Raw genomic sequence first — 20018 nt, 5'->3', positions numbered from 1 at the left:
GCACCCCCGGTTCGAATCCGCACTAGGAGCTTGGGTAACTGTTTTGTTAACCGGTTTTCTTTACTCTGTTTTGTGTGCTTTAACAGATTGGCTCTAGCTGCGGCTGATGAAGGAGCCGTCTGTTACCCCGAACTGCGCCTGAGGCGATTTCGGGGCTTTGTAGCGTAAAACAAGTATTCTGGGATTCAGCAACCGCTGGGTGGCGACACCGCTAAGTGCGCGGCTGTCCTGCCAGCCGCCCCGGTTCGAATCCGCACCCTTTTGTGTGCTTTAACAGATTGGCTCTAGCTGCGGCTGATAACGGAGCCGTCTGTTACCTCGAACTGCGCCTGAGGCGATTTCGAGGCTTTGTAGCCGAAAGTAATTGTAGCGCCTTAAGCGCATGAAGTCATCTGCTTTCCCCCGCGGCAGCAGCGCGCTGGTTACGCGCCCGGCTCTCACCCGAGCGGCCGGGGTTCGCGCCCAGCGTCTTTTAGTTTTCTTCTTTTCTTTTTGTTGCTGCCTGCATTCCCCAGCTAAAGTCCATCGGGGTTCCTTATGTTTGTTTTTGAGTTCTGTCTTGTGTGTGATGTTCTGTGTTTTTCTGTTTATAAATAAACTTTTATTTATTTAAACCTCCGCATTTGAGTCCTTTCTCTCCCACGTAACACTTTTAGCGGTTTTCACTTTTTTTTCGTGTTGATGAAAAGATGAATGAAATCACGCGATCCCTGTAACGAGTATTTCCATTGGCTGCTAGAGCTCTCCATCAAAACCGCGTAGCTCCGCCTCCTCCCCCTCAGGTAAAAAGTGAAACTCTGTGTGATGTTTCATCTCTACAGTTCATTCAGCTTATTCTATCACATGGTTATAAACATGACTTATATTTGTGATGTTTGTAGTTTTCTAAAAACACATTCGTATCTGATATTTATATGGACTAAGCGTTTACATGGACTGTTTTAATTAACACTTTTTTTTATATAGCTACAGTCAATTGCTTATACGTAGATAATGTCTGCTAACTTGACTGTTTCAGGTATTTATAGGTGTTTAAATGGTAATTTAGAACAGTATTTCCCAGTATTCTTTCTGCATTTTTCTTAATAGATCTATGAAATAATCATATCTGTGTTTTGATGCTTTATTGATGCCTTATATTAGATCAAAACATTATGGTTGGTGCACCTGTTTTCAGTGTCAGGGTCATGAACAGGAAAAGATCCTCACTTTTGTCAGATAATGTGCTTTCTACAATGAATTTAGATTTAATAATTCTATCATATTTTATGAATGTTTTATTGGTAAACACGTTCTTGCAATAACAATGTGCATAACTGTTCAAATTTTGCTTAATTATTAGTTTGCGATTAATTGAGATGAATACATATATATTTAGGGCTGTCACACGATTAAAAATTTTAATCGAGATTAATCTAGATTAATTTTGTTCTTTAATCGCGATTAATCTCGATTAAAATTTTTAATCGTGTGACAGCCCTAATATATACATATTTTGTTTATGCACATTCTCCCGACTTTTAGCGTGTCCAGTTGCCCGATTGCGTCATGCCTCCTCTCCAGTACTGCCGGCCCCGACTCTGATCGAAGAGAACGAAGCTAACCAACCCCTCCTCCGACAAGTGGGCGGCAGCCGTATGCATTTTGTCACCCACACCAGACGAGATCAGATGTGGATTTGCACATGAGGTCGGCTTTGCGCCCTGATCTCTGCACTCCTCCTTACACAGCTTTGATAACCCCAGAGCTGTCTTGAACGTCTTGAACGAATGGAAGATATACACTCTCAAGAGGTGGTAAAACAGACTAAGGCTCTAGAATGTGGTCAAAGCTCTGGAGTGTAATAATTATCAGCAGAGTCTCTGGAGGTGTGTTATTAACAGTCTGAGGAACTGAAGGTAACAGAAAGAGACTGCTATGACAGGCAGAGACTCCGGAGACTCATAAAGCTGAGACTCCGAAGGCGTGGTGATAAAAGGTGAGGGCTCTGGAGTATCTATTAGACTAGAACAGGCTACAAAGAGAATGAGATGGTAGGTGGAGGCTCTGGAGAGACTGTGATGGCTGCCAACATCCCTGGAGGTGTAGTGACAGGGATGAAGGGTTTATTACAGCTGGCATGAGCTATAGAAAGGCACGACGACTGTTAGAGACTGAAGAAATGATGTTAGAAAGCTTGGAGATGGTCTAGGTGATTTTTAAGGGTTAGAGAATTCAGCTGATAGTACATGGGCAAAGTTCTTTGGAGGGTTTTTAGGGGTTTTGGTAGAACAGGGCTTTACTATAAGCCCTATAAGACCACTACCTACTCTGTAGTGGTCCTGTGGGGTCCTGACCATTGAAGAACAGGGTGAAAGCAGGCTAAAAAGGTATGTAGACAAACAGACTGAGTGTAGAAACAAGGAGGTGGTCATAATGTTATGCCTAATCGGTGTATACTTAATTAATGAAGTTGGTGGCAATCTGGTCCCACTGTGGTTTACAAGATGTAACGTAAAGCCTCCACAAGGCGTGTTTGTGTACAAGTTCATTTCGTGTTTATGTGCATTGTTAATTTGTTTATTTAATTATTATTATTTTTCTCTCTGACCCATTTTTTGGGGTAGCAACCCACCCAAGGGTCGCGGGTTTGAGGACAGCACATCCAGCTTGTCCATCATGTCCATCATGTCCATCATGCAAATTAGCTAATCCATTTGAATCTTTTGACCACAAAAGAATGATGTTTTCATTCTAACATTTAAATGCCAAAGTACGCCGGGGTTTCATTATTATGTAGATATTCTGTGTTTTACCGTGAACACCTAAGGTTATGTTACATTACCGGACTTTAGCAATGCTACTGAAAGGTTATGCTTTCATTAGCTCTGCCTAAGCTAATGAATTGTTAAAGGTTTGCTGTGCTTTTGCATTCGCTTAACAAAATAGATAGTTTATATAAACAGTACTTTCCTCCTCCTCTGATTTTTGCTAATTTGTCCCAGTAAATGGGTTTAGAACCATAAGACAAAAGCAACCTAAGTAAATATTAAATTTTATCATTTATTAATGTTATTCACTGGGATAAAAGGAAAGGAAATTCAAAACCAATAAAAGGAAATTCAATACCAACTGACACTCAAACTTTCAAGCTTAATAACTGTCTTGTTGAATCTAACCTTTACTTTCCAGCAGTGCAATACAATATTTCTACAAGCAGCCCACTATACCAAGATAAGAAAGACAGTAATTAAGATATATCTATTCCCTGAGATTCTGAGAAGTCTGCCTACAGAGGAAACCCACGCAGACACTGGAAGAACATGCACACATAAAAGTTCACACATAAAAGAATCGAACCCGGGCCCTTCTTGCTGTAAGCCGATAGCGCTGCTCACTGCACCACTGTGCCACCTTGTTTTGTTACATCTCATATAAAGATAACTTTAGATGGTCTTCATACCAGAAGATACTAAAGAATTATGTCTGGTCATCAGTTCTCAGTTAGAATCTCAAGTGTGAATGGGTTACACATCAGCAACACTTATTTCTGAATCTGAACACATTAATTTTGAGAGATATGTAAAAATAAAAGCACCAGGAAAAGGCAAATACTTCTAATAACATTGTATAGCTCTTCTCTATGTTTCCATTTTAGTATATAAAAGCTCAGAGCTCTGGTTGTTTGGAAAAAAAAGTCTAATGTTTGTGTAATGAGGCTCTTTGGAGATGCATACAGCTTGTCGAGACGAGCAGCATCATTACCTAAGCTTTTACCATCAGTCATCACGATCATACTGCAACAACAGGAAAGTATTACAATAACAAGTGTCAAATCGTGCCTCTTTAACTCACAGCACTGGTACTCTATGTATGCCAATAGAAAAAGTATTTTGCCAGGGTGATAATGTACCCCATATACACTGTATTTGGGCATCCCATTTTAAAAACAAATGGTATTAAAATATAATGACCTCGGTGTGGTATTTTAGCTATAAAAACAGCCACCGTTCTGAGAAGGTTCTGGAACTCTTTTAGTGTGATAGAAGGTTCTGTTTTATATCCCAAACCAAGGCCCTTCTTGTCCAGGGGCCAAATTTTGCTGGACTGCCAGCTCTAGAAAGGTTCGAGGTTGGGCACAGATTCTTCCATTTGAGAACTATTAAGCCCGCTGTAGTTCTTGGGTTGAGAAGGTCCACAGACACTTGCTTGCACACCAGTGCCGAGATTCTGAACTCCTCGGTTCGAAACTCGACGTTGCCACCGGTCGGCTGGGCGCCAGTTAGTGGGCATAATTGGCAGTGCCTGCAGGGCGGGATGACCGGATTACGTGGGTGGGGTCTTCAAACGCTGTGTAAGGACCCTGATTGACAGATAGAGAGGCACCTGTGCAGAATGCATGGGTGAAAAAGGGTTCTGTTAAGGGCTGCATGAGGGTCGGAGGAGGCGTGAGCAGCAATATAACCACCTTAACTGCAATCAGGGATCCCCCAGCAGCGGAAGACAAATTGACTACGCTAAATTGGGAGAAAAGGGGAGAAAATGCATAAATAAAATAGAAAAAAGTATTCACCTCCTCCACTGATCTTTGCAATATTGTCCCAGTAAATGGGTTCAGATCTTTAAAAAGGCAACCTAAGTACCTAAGTACAAGGTGAGTCAAAATTATGTTAACACTAATGGACTTATTCCCCGTGAAATGTGTGTTCGGGCTGGTACTGTTGCTCGCTGGTTTTTGTGTGTTGAACATAATGGCAAACAGGTTGAGACCTGAGTCCTGTAAATCATCCTACACATATGATGTATGGTTCGTGAATAAATGGTTTCCGCCATTCAAGTGTTAACATAATTTTGACTCACCCTGTAAATATAAATAACAGTTTTATCATCTTAGTATCATTTTATTCACTGGGAAAAAAAGAAATCCAATACCAGGCCCTGAAACCTCCAGGCTTTATAACCACCAGCCCTGCTGAATCTAACCTAAACTTTCCAGCATTATAATAAACTATGTCCAGTCATTTAAAATTACAACAGTTCTAAATATATGTTAGGGATGAATGAAGCAAACACAATACACCTGACCACTACTTGAAGTGCCACAGCAAAGAGGTGTTTTTAATACATTTTAAACTGTTTTCACTGAGTAAAGATTGATGTGTAAATGGCATTCTACCACAGAGTCTACCACAGAGTCTATCACAGAATAAAGTGTGTGAAAAGTCAAGGGAACTAAACACATATTCTCTCACACGGTGGTTGTGTAAGTAGAAAAAGTGGGACAGCAGAAAAAGCTGTTAAATGAGCACGACCTGATTTTACAACAATTTGCATTATTTAGCGGACGCTTTTATCCAAAGTGACTTACAGTTATCACTGAATACAGTTTGAGCAATTGAGGATTAAGGGTTTTGCTCAGGGGCCCAACAGTGGCAACTTACTGGTGGTGGGGCTTGAACCAGCAACCTTCTGTCAACCTACTAGTCCAGTACCTAAACCGCCAAGCTACCACTGCCCTTAAGATTTGATCTGAACTCTGAACTGATTTGCCCAGCTGCAGTATTTTCTTGACAGTAAATAAAAGCAGGTCACTCAGGGGACGGAGAGTTTATACTTTAAACCCATTTTAGTTGGTACATCCTGTTTTTTTTCTGTTCCACTCAAGTCACCATCGTGAGTAAAATTCTGCTGTGACAGGGTTAGGCAGGCTCATGATCTATTCTTTTAAATTGAAGGTACTTAGGAAATTAAAGACCTAAAAGGTAGAGCAATATAACTGTACGCTTACACTGGGTGACGTATAAAAGGCAGCTTGAAATAACTCTGTTGGCTAGCCAGATACGTCAACCAGATACAAATGATCTGTGATAAATGACAAAACCAGAAATGCTAAGTAGGCCGCTCAGGTAAAATACACCAGCACACTAGAGCTGGGATTTTTAATACATCGTATCAAATCTCAGCTCTACCATCTGGCTGGACTGGGCGACTGCATGAACAACGATTGGCTGTTGTTCAGGGGTGGGACAAGCCGGACCAGGGTTCCTCATAATTGGTGCAATTACAACCTCTGCTGGCTGATTGGTGGAACAATGCTGATCAGGGTGTGGCTCTCGGTACACAAGGCTGATCTGCATATGAATTTGCCTTGTGCAGGTGAAAAGATGCACACGTGTCGGAGGTGGTGTGTGTCAGTTGCGAAGCTCCTCAGTCAGCAGTGGAGGGTTGTATCGGTAGAGGGGAAGCGTAACGCAATCAGGGTAATTGGATACGACTAGATTAGGGGAGAAAATTGGGGGGGAAAGTACTTAAAGTGCTTTAACTTTCAGTCTGATAAAAAAAACACTGATCCTTCTCATAGGATTACATGTACAATTGGCGCTGGCATTTGGAAAAACAGTTACCTAGAGTAAAAATACCCTAAGGGTAAAGCTGCAGGGTTCCAGCTCGCACACACGAGCATGCATTAGACACATCAGCATTCTCCAACTGAACATAAAAAGAAGCATCAGTTAACTACTCATCTTCTATCACTATAATGAGATGGATTGATTTAATCCTGTATTATCAGCTCAGTACAAACCAAATCAGAGAAGCCCGTCCCTTCTATCTCGTTCCCTTTGTTTTTCAGAGTCTGTCTTTAGCTCGCTATCACTGTCTAAAGATAAAAGCCATTTATGAAGCAGCTAACACAAAGGGCAAAAACGGTTATTGGTATTTTTTTTATCTTCGGGACATGCAGCATTGATGTGTTTGAAGGACAACTTCAGAAACATATCAAGAAAGGACAAGTGCTCGTCAATGTTGAGCTCCACAGCAGTAAGGATGCATTTCTGAAGGCTTCTGGCATGTTACTGATCCTCTTTTAATTTCAGATTAAACATGGGGTTGATTGCCTTATTGGGTTGAGGTCAGAGCTATGTGCAGGCCAGTCGAGTTCCTACCCAACCGTGCCTTTATGGACTTTGCTTTGTGCACTGGAGAAAAGAAAAGGACCTTCCCCAAACTGATTCCACAGAATTGGAAGCACACAATTGTCCAAAATGTGTTAATATGCTAAAGCATTAAGCTTTCACTGTACTGGAACAAAGGGGCATAGGCTAACCTCCAAAAACAAGCCCATAGCATTAACCCTCCTCCACCACACTTTACAGTTGAAACGATGTTCTCCTGTCAGAGTGGCATCACTCCACAGAACACTCCTTGACTGCTCCAGAGTCCAATGGGAGTGTGCTTTACACATATTGCTGCAGAGAAGAGCAGAGAGAGGCAACTCTATATTATTACCCATGGTTTTACAATCCAACAATCTGTCCAACATACTCCTAATCAGGCGTCCAGATACTTTTAGCCATGTAATGTAAATCATTGCAATAGGACTTCATTATAATTGGTCTACATGAATGCAGATGCTGCTGATCCGTATCCGGACACGCTGTTTTCTGTCTGCACCCTGACATGAAGATGTCCAGAAGGATACAAGGTATTAAAACTACATTTCTGCCCACATCACCCGTCTTCTCTCCTTCTGCCACCCATGTTTGACTCCACTTCTGCGCCGTTAACTGTAAACCGAGTGCTTGGACATCGTCCAGTAATGGGCATTGTGGGCAGACAGCTGAGAGTGATGGTGACAATTAGTTGGACAGATATAGCTCTGCTGACACTCGGGCTGAAGTTTCTTCAATCCACCTCCACTGTTTCTTTTACCTGCTGAGGGCAAACTTTTAATCCTGCAGGGTACGAGAAGATAACGGGTTGGTTAACAGTAACTGCTGTTGCATCTGCACTTCTGACAATCGGAGTTAAAGTGTTGAAGTATGGAGGAAGCCAGGAGCAATGTGCAACTATTCACCTTCTTGTTGAGTTCCTTACAAAGGCATCTTTGGTTACTCCAGGTTACTTGAGGAGTGTTGGGGTCACCTCAAATAAAAATAACTGGATCACTCAGGAACATCAATTTTCTTAATTATAAACCAGTGTGCAATGGATCATTGCCTTGCTGAAGGACAAATGATCCCAGGTGGAGCAGTGGGATAATCCTCTAGCACACCAGCGCTGGGATTCTGAACTGTCCGAGTTTGAATCTTAGCTCAGCTACCGGTCGGCTGGGCGCCCCCTAGCAGGCATAATTGGCAGAGCCTGCAGCAGACAGAATTGGCCACTAAGTCTGCTAGGTGGGAAAAGACCGGACTAAAAAAGAGGGTGGGGTCTTCGACTTTACACCAAACTTATTAAAAAATTCTTTATGGACCTCGCTTTGTACACTGGTGAACATTTATACTAGAACAGCTTATACTACATGCCTAAAGTTATGTGGGCACATCTATTAATTAAGATTAAGTAATGAATTCCAATGTTTTGACCACACCCATTGCTAACGTGTATAAATTGCAGTATACAGTATGAAGTAAAATATATGGTTCCACCTTTGTGGCAAGTTGCTGTGCCTCTGTGCACAAAACAAGGTCCTTAAAGACATGGTTTGATGTGAAGGGAATCCGAAGGCCTGATCAAAGTAAAAGCCCCGGCCTTAGTCTTACTGAACACCTTTTGGATGAATTGGAACATCAACTGTGAGCCAGGACTGCTCAACCAAACTCAATAGCGGTCTTTTCACTAAATGGACACAAATTTCCTCAAACATGTCAAAATATTGTAACAACTATAAAGTTAAGTATGTAATTAGTTCAGAAGTGGAACACTTTAATTTTGAAGCACTGTGTACATGACCGTCCATCACCGTCGCTCTTTTAACCACATCAAAGTTAAAAAAGCAAGTCACTTTTAATTTTATACAGGCTTTTGTTGTAGAAATCCATTCACTCATCTTTCATGAATGTAATCATGGCATTTCTGCAGGATTAAAGCAAATTCATTAATTAGTCCCCGAGGCATTTCCATCACACACAAACAGCGTCTACATGACTTTTCATTTCAGAGAGCTGGATGAAGAAGCACCTTCAGTAGAATAATGATGTTTGACAGATTCAGCGTGAGCATCACGTTTCCACCAAGAGGGAACCTACACGGGGAAAACAATACGAAACCATTAACGGCTTCAAATCGTACTCACGGTTTCTCAGGTCTGGGGCTGTAACTGTGAATGTGAAAGGAAGACACATTAGATGAGGTGCAAATAAGCGTTAACAGTGACGGAGGAACTGAAATAATGTTCAGGTAATTCTGGTTTGTTCCAATTCCGGTATGATCCCGAATTTACATACTTAATTAAATAAAAAATAAAAAAATAAAACTAAATAAAACTGTAAATGAAGTTAACCTGAATGCATTATTACAAAACACCTGAGATTTTTTAAATGGATTGATCCTAATTATTATTGCATGAATTTATTTAATGGAAATTTGGGCTGATTTGTAAAATGCAAACAAAAGTGCTGCTCTCAGGGCAGGGGAAGTGTACTGTATAGTGTAGTGCTGCTCTCAGAGCAGGGGAAGTGTACTGTATAGTGTAGTGCTGCTCTCAGAGCAGGGGAAGTGTACTGTATAGTGTAGTGCTGCTCTCAGAGCAGGGGAAGTGTACTGTATAGTGTAGTGCTGCTCTCAGAGCAGGGGAAGTGTACTGTATAGTGTAGCAGCACTACACTATACAGTACATTCGTGTAGTGTGAACTTGGCATAAGTAAAACTCCCATCTGCGTAATAATTTGGGAACTGAGGACACAATATGATCCAGTATGACACTAAGACTTTACTTCTTAATAAATACAAATAAATGAAATTAGAGAGACCTTAATTATTATTGCGTAGATTTATTTTATGAAAATTTGGAGCAATTTGTAAAATGCAAACAAACAAGAATCTGTGGTTCATTCATTCTCTAGAACTTTCATTTAAATGTAAAGTGTAATACAAAAAAATTCCACTTTTATTGACTAAATTTTTTACACTTTGTAAATATTAACAAATTTGGAATTTAATACCTGGACATACAAAAAAATTAAGACAGAGGCATGTTTACCTATGAGTTACATCACTTTTCCTATTATTCTTCAGGACCTGAGGACACTAGATTTGAAAGTGGAATTTTTCCTTCATTCCTGCCTGATATGAGACTTCAGCTGCTAAACAGGCCATTAAAATAAGTGAGTGCTAGCTGTGCTCTTGCTTTCGCATCTTAAAACGACTCTAATGCTATCCCGAATGTATTTAATTGCACCCCTGTGCGCTGCACACCACAGACAGACAGCTTAACAACTAAGTGCTTTTAATGCAATTTGAGACGTGGCATTTACAGGCTGTTGTGTTTGGACCTTGACGAGAAGTTGTTGTTGTGCCATGTTAGCATCATTTGCATAAAAAACTGTAATTTTATTTTAATTATTTTACATCAGGTGAGAAGCTTGTGCTTTAAAAATGTGTGTACTGTAGTAGAATATGTTTTTAGAACACCTTTACTTGTCATATACTGTATATTTACAGTATACAGGTGTACAGTACAGTTAAATTATTTTCTTCCCGTATCCCAGCTTGTTTGGATGCTGGGGTCAGAGCGCAGGATCAGTCATTGGCCCAACAGAGAACGGCAGAGCTGGGATTCAAACTCTCAACCTTTCGGTTGATAGCCCAAAGCTCTACCCACTAGGCTACCAATGTCCCTTGCTAAATGCCATGTCCAGGGTGCATTAATGCTTAGTGTCTAAATTTTCAGACACACCAGAGTTGGGGTTTCAAATACATCGTATCGAATCTCAGCTCTGCCTTCCGACTGGGCTGGGCGGCATGAACTACGATTGGCTGTTGTTCATAGGGGTAAAAAGATGCATCATAGGTCCTCATAACTGGTGCAACTGCGGCCCCTGCTGGCTGACTGATGGCGCCTGCACAGGGCCGAGGAATAATGCTGATGGGGGAGTGGCCCTCCGTACACAGTGCCCGTCAGTGTATGAACTCGACTCGTGCAGATGAAAAATGCAGTCCGTACTGACTGTACGTGCCGGAGGGGGCGCATGTCAGTTGAGAGGCGTACTCAGTCAGCGGTGAAGGGTCGAATCAGTATAGAGGACGCAATCAGGGTAATTGGACACGACTAGATTAGGGGGGGAGAAAAATTAAAAATTTAAAAAATAATAATAATTTTCAGACGGCTCAGAAACCGCGACCCAGACAAAACTACAGCAGTAAAGGAAAACGACAGAATGGTTGCTTTGTGCCTGGTGCCACACAGAAACATTTATCCATACTCACTCAATTACTCACTAACTCAACTTGAGGCAATTAAAAGCTGCCAATGCACCTTCTGCATGTCTTTAAAGTACCCAGAGGAAACCCATGGTTACGATGAGAAACGTCTAAAACAGCAACCAAAAGCAAACACTCGTGGCTAACGCTCTACCAGCTGTGCCAACATACTGCCACCCCGCCCCTGCCCCACATTAATCCCCAATTACCGGCAACAGGAGCGCCAAATTGCTGCTTGATGCACCACGCACTTTCCAAACACAACAGCAGCGAGCGATTTCTAAATATGATTTGTTAGATATAATTCCTCATTCTGCTTTTGGGTCTGTTCACACACTCTCAAAAAAAACACACACATTTCACAAAAATCTCATTACATGTCATTTCTTTTCTCACCAGCACTGTGTACAAATCCATTTTGTGGACACAGAACGAAAGAAAATTCCATTTTGCTTCCACTAAAAAGTGCCGTGAGTGGCTGTTTTGAAACATAACACGGATACGATGAATTCAGAAACTAGATCATCGTATTTTTTTGTCTTGTCTGCTGAAGGCGATTTGCTACCTGCCTCATTATTGCACCCATACTCGGGTGTTCCACATGTACAGGGTCAGCGGGATCTAAACATACACAAAATATTCCATTTCTTAAACAATATACTGTACAGTAGATCTCAGTAAATGTTTTTAATGATCTGATGATTTGCTCACCCATTGAAGAGCAATGTGCACATGATACAGTGGCGATGTTGCAACACCTACCTTAGGAATTCGTCTACACGAACAATGTTTGGCTCTTTCGAAGGGAGGGTGCCTGAGGGGATTCCTCATAGCTGATGCAATTACGACCTCTGCTGACTGATTGATGGTGCCTGCACAGAGACGAGGGATAATGTGATCAGGGTGTGTCTCTCCGTACACAAAGCTGATCCACATATGAACTTGCTTCGGCAGGTGAAAAGATGCAGTTGGCTACTGAACATATGTCGGAGGGGGCGTGTGTTAGTCACGACTCTCCTCAGTCAGAGTGGAGGTCAACATCAGTAGAGAGGAGGCGTAATGCAATCAGGTAATTGGATACGTCTAGACTGGGAGGAAAATAGGGACCAAAAAACATGAGTTTTGGAAATTATACAATGCAACTGACGCACTTCTTGTCACGTCCAAAAACATTCTATTGTAGAGGTATTCTCGGGATGTTGGAATATGACTACTAGCAATCATGCCCTAGGCATATCTACACATTGTAATTGAGTAGTAGTTAATTATGTGTTAATACTTCTAGTTAAGGTACCATACTAAAAGGCAATCAGAAGCTTGCTGGGTCAAGCCCCATCACCACCAAGTTGCAACGCTGTCATATTTGTAAGCTGCTTTGGGTTGAAACATCTGCTACATGCCTTAAATGTAAATGTGATTATAAACCCGTGGGTTGCCAGATCCAGAAAATCCCAAGTTCTACTTCATCCTGGTCACAACTGGCCTGGGACCATGCAGAAGCTTTAATAATTCTGCAATTCCCTCCAATGACTAGTGATCCCAATTCGAAATGGGACTATTTTTGGTGTACAACAGTGTTAGGTACAGGTGTGTGTGTGTGTGTGTGTGTGTGTTGCCTGCACTACCGCCTCTCCATGAAGTTATTTAGCCTTATCGAGTGCTCTCATGGACTTGTAACGTGGCATGAAATAGCTAAAATCGTCACCTTGTAACACAATTCCACCTCAGCACGTGTCAGTGTGAAGCATATAGGTAGGATTTCACACCGCATGCAGGGGGGAATAGGAAAGAGCAATAGGTGCAATTTTAGTGGACACACGTTCACTTTAAGCGGTGGGAATTTGGAAGTGAGATCTGTGTTATTTCACAAACGTCTATACATTTAGTTTAAACAGATCTGATATTCATACAGCTAAACTGGGGACCGAATGATCTCCATCAAACAAAGTAACAACGTTTTTCCGAAGTAGTCCAGAGCACGTGCGACTGTATTTATCACAGCAGCACAAGAGTTTCTCATCCACTGACCAGACTAATAGTGAGTACCATCAATACCCATTTACCTGAGAGCATTCTCAGGCTGCCAGAGCTGGGGCATTATGAGTCCCACTGCATTTCATATTCCATATCTCATTATGGACTTTATGTCCCCGGAGGCCTATTCATACTGAGATGGTGTGTACCGGTCTCTGTGGAGAGAATACAGTGCCAACATAATCTGGCAGCGTCTATTATTCGTCTGTCATTTCCTGTTCCTGTATATATTTCCTGTCGCTGACCATTTTTCCTGCTAATGTCCATCATGCCTCTCTCTGTCAATTATCTTTACATTTTTCCTCTGCTTTTTATCTTCTTTAGAGTATAATAGATGCCGCCTTTGTGCATCTCTATCCAGATCTGGCCGCTTCTCCGGCCGCCTCGGTCCATCAACGTTGCTTCTGTCTATTAGAATTAGAATCTTTATTCATTCACCAAGAAATTTCTCTCAGTACATGTGTCAACATGTGGATATACTCACTTTCTTAACCTCTTATCCACTTAGGGTCACGGGGGGGGCTGGAGCCTATCCCAGCTTTTCAACGGGCGCAAGGCACACAGTAACACCCTGGGCGGGGCGCCAGCCCATCGCAGGGCAGACACACACACACACACACATTCATACACACACATTCACCTATAGGGCAATTAAGTGTCTGCAATTAACCTGACTGCATGTATTTGGATGCAGAAAACCCACGCAGACACGGGGAGAACATGCAAACTCCAAACAGAAAGGACCCGGACCGCCCCGCCTGGGGATCGAACCCAGGACCTTCTTGCTGTGAGGCGACAGTGCTACCCATCAGAGCCACCGTGCTGCCTAACATTTAGATATTGTAAAATAAAATAAAAAAGGGCATTTATAAAATGGAATTATCCACAATTCTTTTTTAACTTTTTATCTGCTTCTGTCCATCATTGTTGCTTCTGTCTTTTTTTCTGTTATTTTTATTTCATTTTTCCTCTGTCCATCACCCCATGTCAGTTATTACGTAGTTATTTTTCTTTATTTGTCCACTATACCATGCTTATGTCCATCTTCCACTGCTTTCTTATAGCATTCTTGTTTGTTTCCACTTCCAGCATGTTTTGGGGAGTCAGAGGAATGCAGAACACCCATATAAAACTCACACGTACACAGGAACATGCGTAAAACAGGTAAAAAAAGACAAGGATTAAACACAGAGACCCAGAACTACATCAATAGTTAAGCCGTCATTGAGCGAGAGCAAGTTTGAATTCTCACTTTGCCACAGCTGGGAGTATAAAAGTACTGATTTTTTCCATCATTCTTGTTTGAGTCCACTTCAGAGGAAGGCAGAGCACCCATATAAAACCCAAATGTACACAGGAACATGTGTAAAACAGGTACAAAAGACAAGAACTACATCAATAGTTAAATCGTCATTGGACGAGAGCAAGTTTGAATTCTCACTTTGCCACAGCTGGGAGTACAAAAGACCTTCATTGACATTTTCAACTGGACTCTAATTGCAAAAAGCTTAATTGCGCTGCTTGTTCAGCGGGAACTGATTCAGTGGCATTTCTCCTTTTTGTCAATCAGAACAGAGGGTACAAAAAAATCACCCACAGTGGCCCAATAATCGTCATAGGATGCGAGTGAAAGCAAAGAGCCATGCAGATAGCCGGACATGCTATTTTCACACATGGAGATAAGAGTGTTTGGTTTCCCTGAAAATCCAGCATTTTATCTGTCAAAAAAATGAGACCTTCTGATGCTTTAAATCATTCATTCATCCTGCCTGCCGCCCCCCTGTCTTTAAACCTGCAGGGGAGGAAGTTCAAAGTATCCGAGCCGGAGATGAACGCCCCAATATTCAAAATGCATTTTTCTTTCTAAAAATCCTCTGGCAGAAGTAAATAAGATGGCTGCACATCTATATACATTTCATCTGCTGACCTCTTTGATGTGCTGCTGATTTTTCATCTCTGTGCATCAGCACTCTGAATGCATGAGGGATCCTGTCACGAAATAACACGAATACACGGAGACGAAGAGACACGTGGAAAAGAAAAAATAGAATGACTGCTTTCTAAAACTAAAACAGTTAAAATCAGTTTATTATACTCTCCCTTAAATTTAAACTATTTTTATACAACAAATCTGATCTGGTGCATTTAAATAATTTAATATAATAATAATAACAACAATAGCCGCTCGGGTGGCGCAGCGGTAAACAGTACGCTAGCACACCAGAGTTGGGGTTTCGAATACATCGTATCGAATCTCAGCTCTGCCTTTCCGACTGGGCTGGGCGGCTGCATGAACAACGATTGGCTGTTGTTCATAGGGGTCAAAAAAAGTCAGACCATAGGTCCTCATAACTGGTGCAACTGCGGCCCCTGCTGGCTGACTGATGGCGCCTGCACAGGGCTGAGGAATAATGCTGATGGGGGTGTGGCCCTCCGTACACAGTGCCCGTCAATGTATGAACTCGACTCGTGCAGGTGAAACATGCAGTCTGTACTGACTGTACGTGCCGGAGGGGGCAATAGAAAAAATTAATTTTAATAATAATAATAACAATAATAATGATGATAATTATTAATTTCAACTAAAAGCCAAAACCTTTGTATAGTATTTGTTCCTAACTAAGCTAGCACCAGTAATTAAAATGTAAAATTAAAGATCTTGTATTAAAGAACCAATAGCAGCTTCATAAACACTGCAGTTCACCTTCTTATTTTAGGCAATTAATATGAATATGAAATATTAAAATCTATTACATTAGTATTTAGAAAATCTTCACATTCACATTCATGCTGAATAAAAGCAGAAGGCTGACCTAAGAGAGACTGAATATCTGCAAATATTTGCTCAGCACTCAAAGGTATTTAACAAACCTCTTGTAAGTCATTGTTAACCTTGTTCTAAAAGATTATGCAAATATTCTCTAAAGCAGTGGCACAGCTCCCACATTTAATCATCTTTTGATTTAAAACACAAGCATTAATATTGCTTTAATTAATTTAAGAGAGGGCCATCGAGCACCTTACTTTGGTGGAGAAAAATAATTATACAGCCAAAAGGGATTCATTTGATTTCAAGGACAGTAATATCTCATTTTAATTATGGAAATACTTGAACTTTTATAAATGCTTCCAGTAAATGGTTTAGAACTACACTGGTGGGAAAAGAAAAACACCGAATGTAAAATGTGAAATGTGTTGAATCTGAATCGTGGACTGATCACACAGCTTAAGCAATCTCCTAACTAAAGGGTTTCTGAGGTGCTGCTAGGTGGTTACTCCAATATATCTGGTGGTTGCTAGGGTGTTGCAAAGTGCTTTATACAGAATACAGTATACAGTACATTCTGATGGTTATGGTTTCACTGCTGAAGGACAATAAGAATAAACAATTGTCATAAACCTTGGCTGGAATGGAACCATAATTAGCATTTGGGAACCAACAAAATGACCCCTAGATGTACAGCAGCAATGACAGAATAAAAGAAACCTGAAACAATTAACAAAAGACTTTCCTATAGAAAATGAACACTGGACTAAATAAAGTGGATAGTCTGTAGCCTTAATTCAGAGTTGATCATGGCATTCAAGCAGCAGAGGATTTTAGAAGGGGATGTTTCAGGTGGCCGAGAACCTGAACCATTTGCTTTGCCTCTTGTCCTCTTTTTATAACGTATTAATGTAGTAAATTTTGCCTAAAGCAACATTTTCATTGACAACAAGTCAAATGTACAAACTCATGTTTTTTTAGAAGATGAAGTGAACATGTACAAGGTACAGTACAATGAAATTATTGTTCCACATATCCTAGCTTGTTTTAAAAGCTGGGGTCAGAGCGCAGGGTCAGTCATTGTACGACGCCCCCGGAGCCGAGATGGTTAAGGGCCTTGCTCAAGGACCCAACAGTGGCTGCAGAGCAGAGACTGGATTTGAACCGACAATCTTTCAATTTATAGCCCAAAGCTCCACCCACTAGGCTACCACTGTCCATCTATGTTATCTAGTAATGCATTTAAATGGGTCCCAAACCAGTACAAATGGTCCATTCAAAGAGTCACATCTGGTCATTGAGAATTCAGAATCAACTCTAAAGCTTGAGAGCCAATTAATGATTCAGTTCAGTTCTCAGTACTGTTTTTTTTACCGTAAACACCTGCCCCTCTGAGAGTCTCTTTACGTTCTTAAAAAGCACATATAGTTACAAAGCAGGACGTGATATTTGGATGTAAGGTTCTCGTAACATTAATTTTTCATACCATTTACCCTTATCTCAGCGCATATGCAGACAGAATCCGGCGTTCGACCCTGCGCTCACCCACCAAGCGCTTAAATTAAAGTGGACTACCAGATCAATAGGGATGAATTAATGATTAGAAAGACTTCAGAGTGCCCAAACTCACGTACGATCTCTCTTAGTAAAGTCAAAGCTGTTGAAGCAAAAAAAATCAACAAATAGCAAGATAAGGGTTTGCTGCAACCCCTTGAGAGGGAGATAAAACACTACATGGACAAAAGTATGAGGACGAATGAGTATTAGATCGGTAGAGATTGGATTCCAAAAGCATGGGAATTACTAGAGTCGTTGCTCATCCCCCCTGCAGCTAAAACACAAGATTTGATCTGGCTAGCAATCAACGCAAGCTGTTACCTAGTGGTTAAGGTACTGGACTAGTAATCAGAAGGTCTCTGGTTCAAGACCACCATTGCCAGGTTGCTGCTGTTGGGCCCTTGAGCAAGGCCCCTAACCCTCAATTGCTCAGACTGTATACTCTAACTGTAATGTAAGTTGCTTTGAATAAAGGCATCTGCTAAATGCCAAAAAGTAAATTTAGTGTATAATTTATTTTGTTTAATAATTTCTTTACACCGGTTAGTAATGGGTACAACAGTTTAGGAGTGTGCCATGGTGATGTACGTAAGAATAAGCATATAAGCAAATAGCAATGTAAAGCCACCTTAACTTTAAAAGACCTGTTTTTTTATGGGTCTTGAATTACACTTGACCAGCCGGACAAATGTCCCCTTATCACATTTTGGATTTGGATGAATTTTTCCAACCTTGGATAGGAGGAAACTGTTTCACGTGCTTTTAAAAGGTGCAGTTAAACAAGCCCTTTTTATTATTTAAATCCGCTTACGACTATGACAGTGTATATGTCATATAGTGTATGTAAACATTGTGTGTCTATGCTACACCACCTGTAAGATAGGTAGGGTCTTACTTATACTCCGACTATAGTAAATAGTATAATGCTCGGGTGGCACCGCAGTATGTTACACTAGCCAACCACCACTGAGCCAATGAGATCCTGGTTCAAGTTTCAGCACTGCTACTGCTACACAGACATGATTGGCTTTGTCTAAGGGAGGATGACCGGGGTCCTACGGTTGATTAGCACTCTCTTCAAGGTATTTGTGGTATGTGCCCAGTGTTTCCAGAGGGTGCTGGATCCACTACAACCCTAAGCAAGATAAAGCAGCTTAAAAATAGAATTTGTATATATGGCATTTACGTATAAGAGGCATTTATATAGTATGTGTGTGTGTGGGGGGGGGGGGGGTTACTATGACAAATATAATAACGGGTTGTTGGTATGAAGGACAATAGTCGACAATAATGGAACAGTATGTTGAGCTAGCTGCTTATTAACGCACAAGGTCATTATCAATTGTACAAAAACAAGTATCTCCAGCGTACCAACTGCCAGGCCCAGGTTGGCACCGATTAACTGAAAGTGTGGTTCTCTTTCATCTGTACTACAATAGCATTTTGCGGCTAATTAAGCATGACTCGCTTCGACTGGGGGCGCCACTTTATAAGCGGTCTTTAAACCCAGCGCAGTGCCGGGGTCTGGTTTTGTCGCCTGCTTGTTTGTCTCTTTGTGTGCCTTTGTTGGTTCATTAAGCCGCCACACCGGGCTGAAGGTTGGACCTCAATTAAGTTAACACTACTTTAATACACTATATTGGCAAAAGTATTGGAACACCATTGTAACTTTTGAATATGTGTTTTGGCCACAATAATTGCTAACAGGTAAAATAATTTGACTCTATAAAACAGTTGTGTCCTAATGCAGGATCACGCAGAAATACTTGGTGCGAGGTGGGAATACACACTGACCACGGGTGTCTATCACTGTGCAACACACACCCAACTGTATGCACCCATAAAGAAAAGACACCATGTGACCGTCGTTATAGTGTGGGGAGTACTGCACTGTTAAAATCATGACCATTTGTCAGGTTTTCATTTGGTTTCTTTTCAATTCTATTCTACTGGTATCTCAGTCATGCTCAGTGGGATATCAGTCATTCAATGATAATGGGAAAAAAAACCCTGATGTGTGGATGGGGCACTAATGGATTCGCTTTGAGTAACGCTTAATGCAATTTTTCCTCTGCACTTATGCACTTTCCACAACACTGGCTGTCATTATCGTGACTAAACAAATACACACCTGCATTCATTTGATTTATTTCCGCTAACCCTTCGCCATGCCGGCCAGGGTGCTAATTGTTGAGTGCTGAGCGCCAGCAGGCCACGAGTTGTGCTATCGGGACGTTACGTAATTTTTATTATGTACTTATGGAACCTTTTTCTGATGTCTGTCTGTGTATGCTGCTCTCGTCTGATCATGAACATTTACTTTAACAGAACATCTGCTGCCGTCAAGCGATGGTGGCAGTTTAATAAATCGTAAATGAATCTAAACCTACATGCACACATGTTTATGCAGATTTCATTTAGAAGCCTTTTAGCTCTATTCCCTGTGGACACAGTAGCATTGGAAACGCAGCGTGATCCT

Source organism: Trichomycterus rosablanca, chromosome 24 (genome assembly GCF_030014385.1).
Source record: "Trichomycterus rosablanca isolate fTriRos1 chromosome 24, fTriRos1.hap1, whole genome shotgun sequence".
NCBI classification, from domain to species: Eukaryota; Metazoa; Chordata; class Actinopteri; order Siluriformes; family Trichomycteridae; genus Trichomycterus; species Trichomycterus rosablanca.
This window is presented reverse-complemented; position numbering follows the sequence as displayed.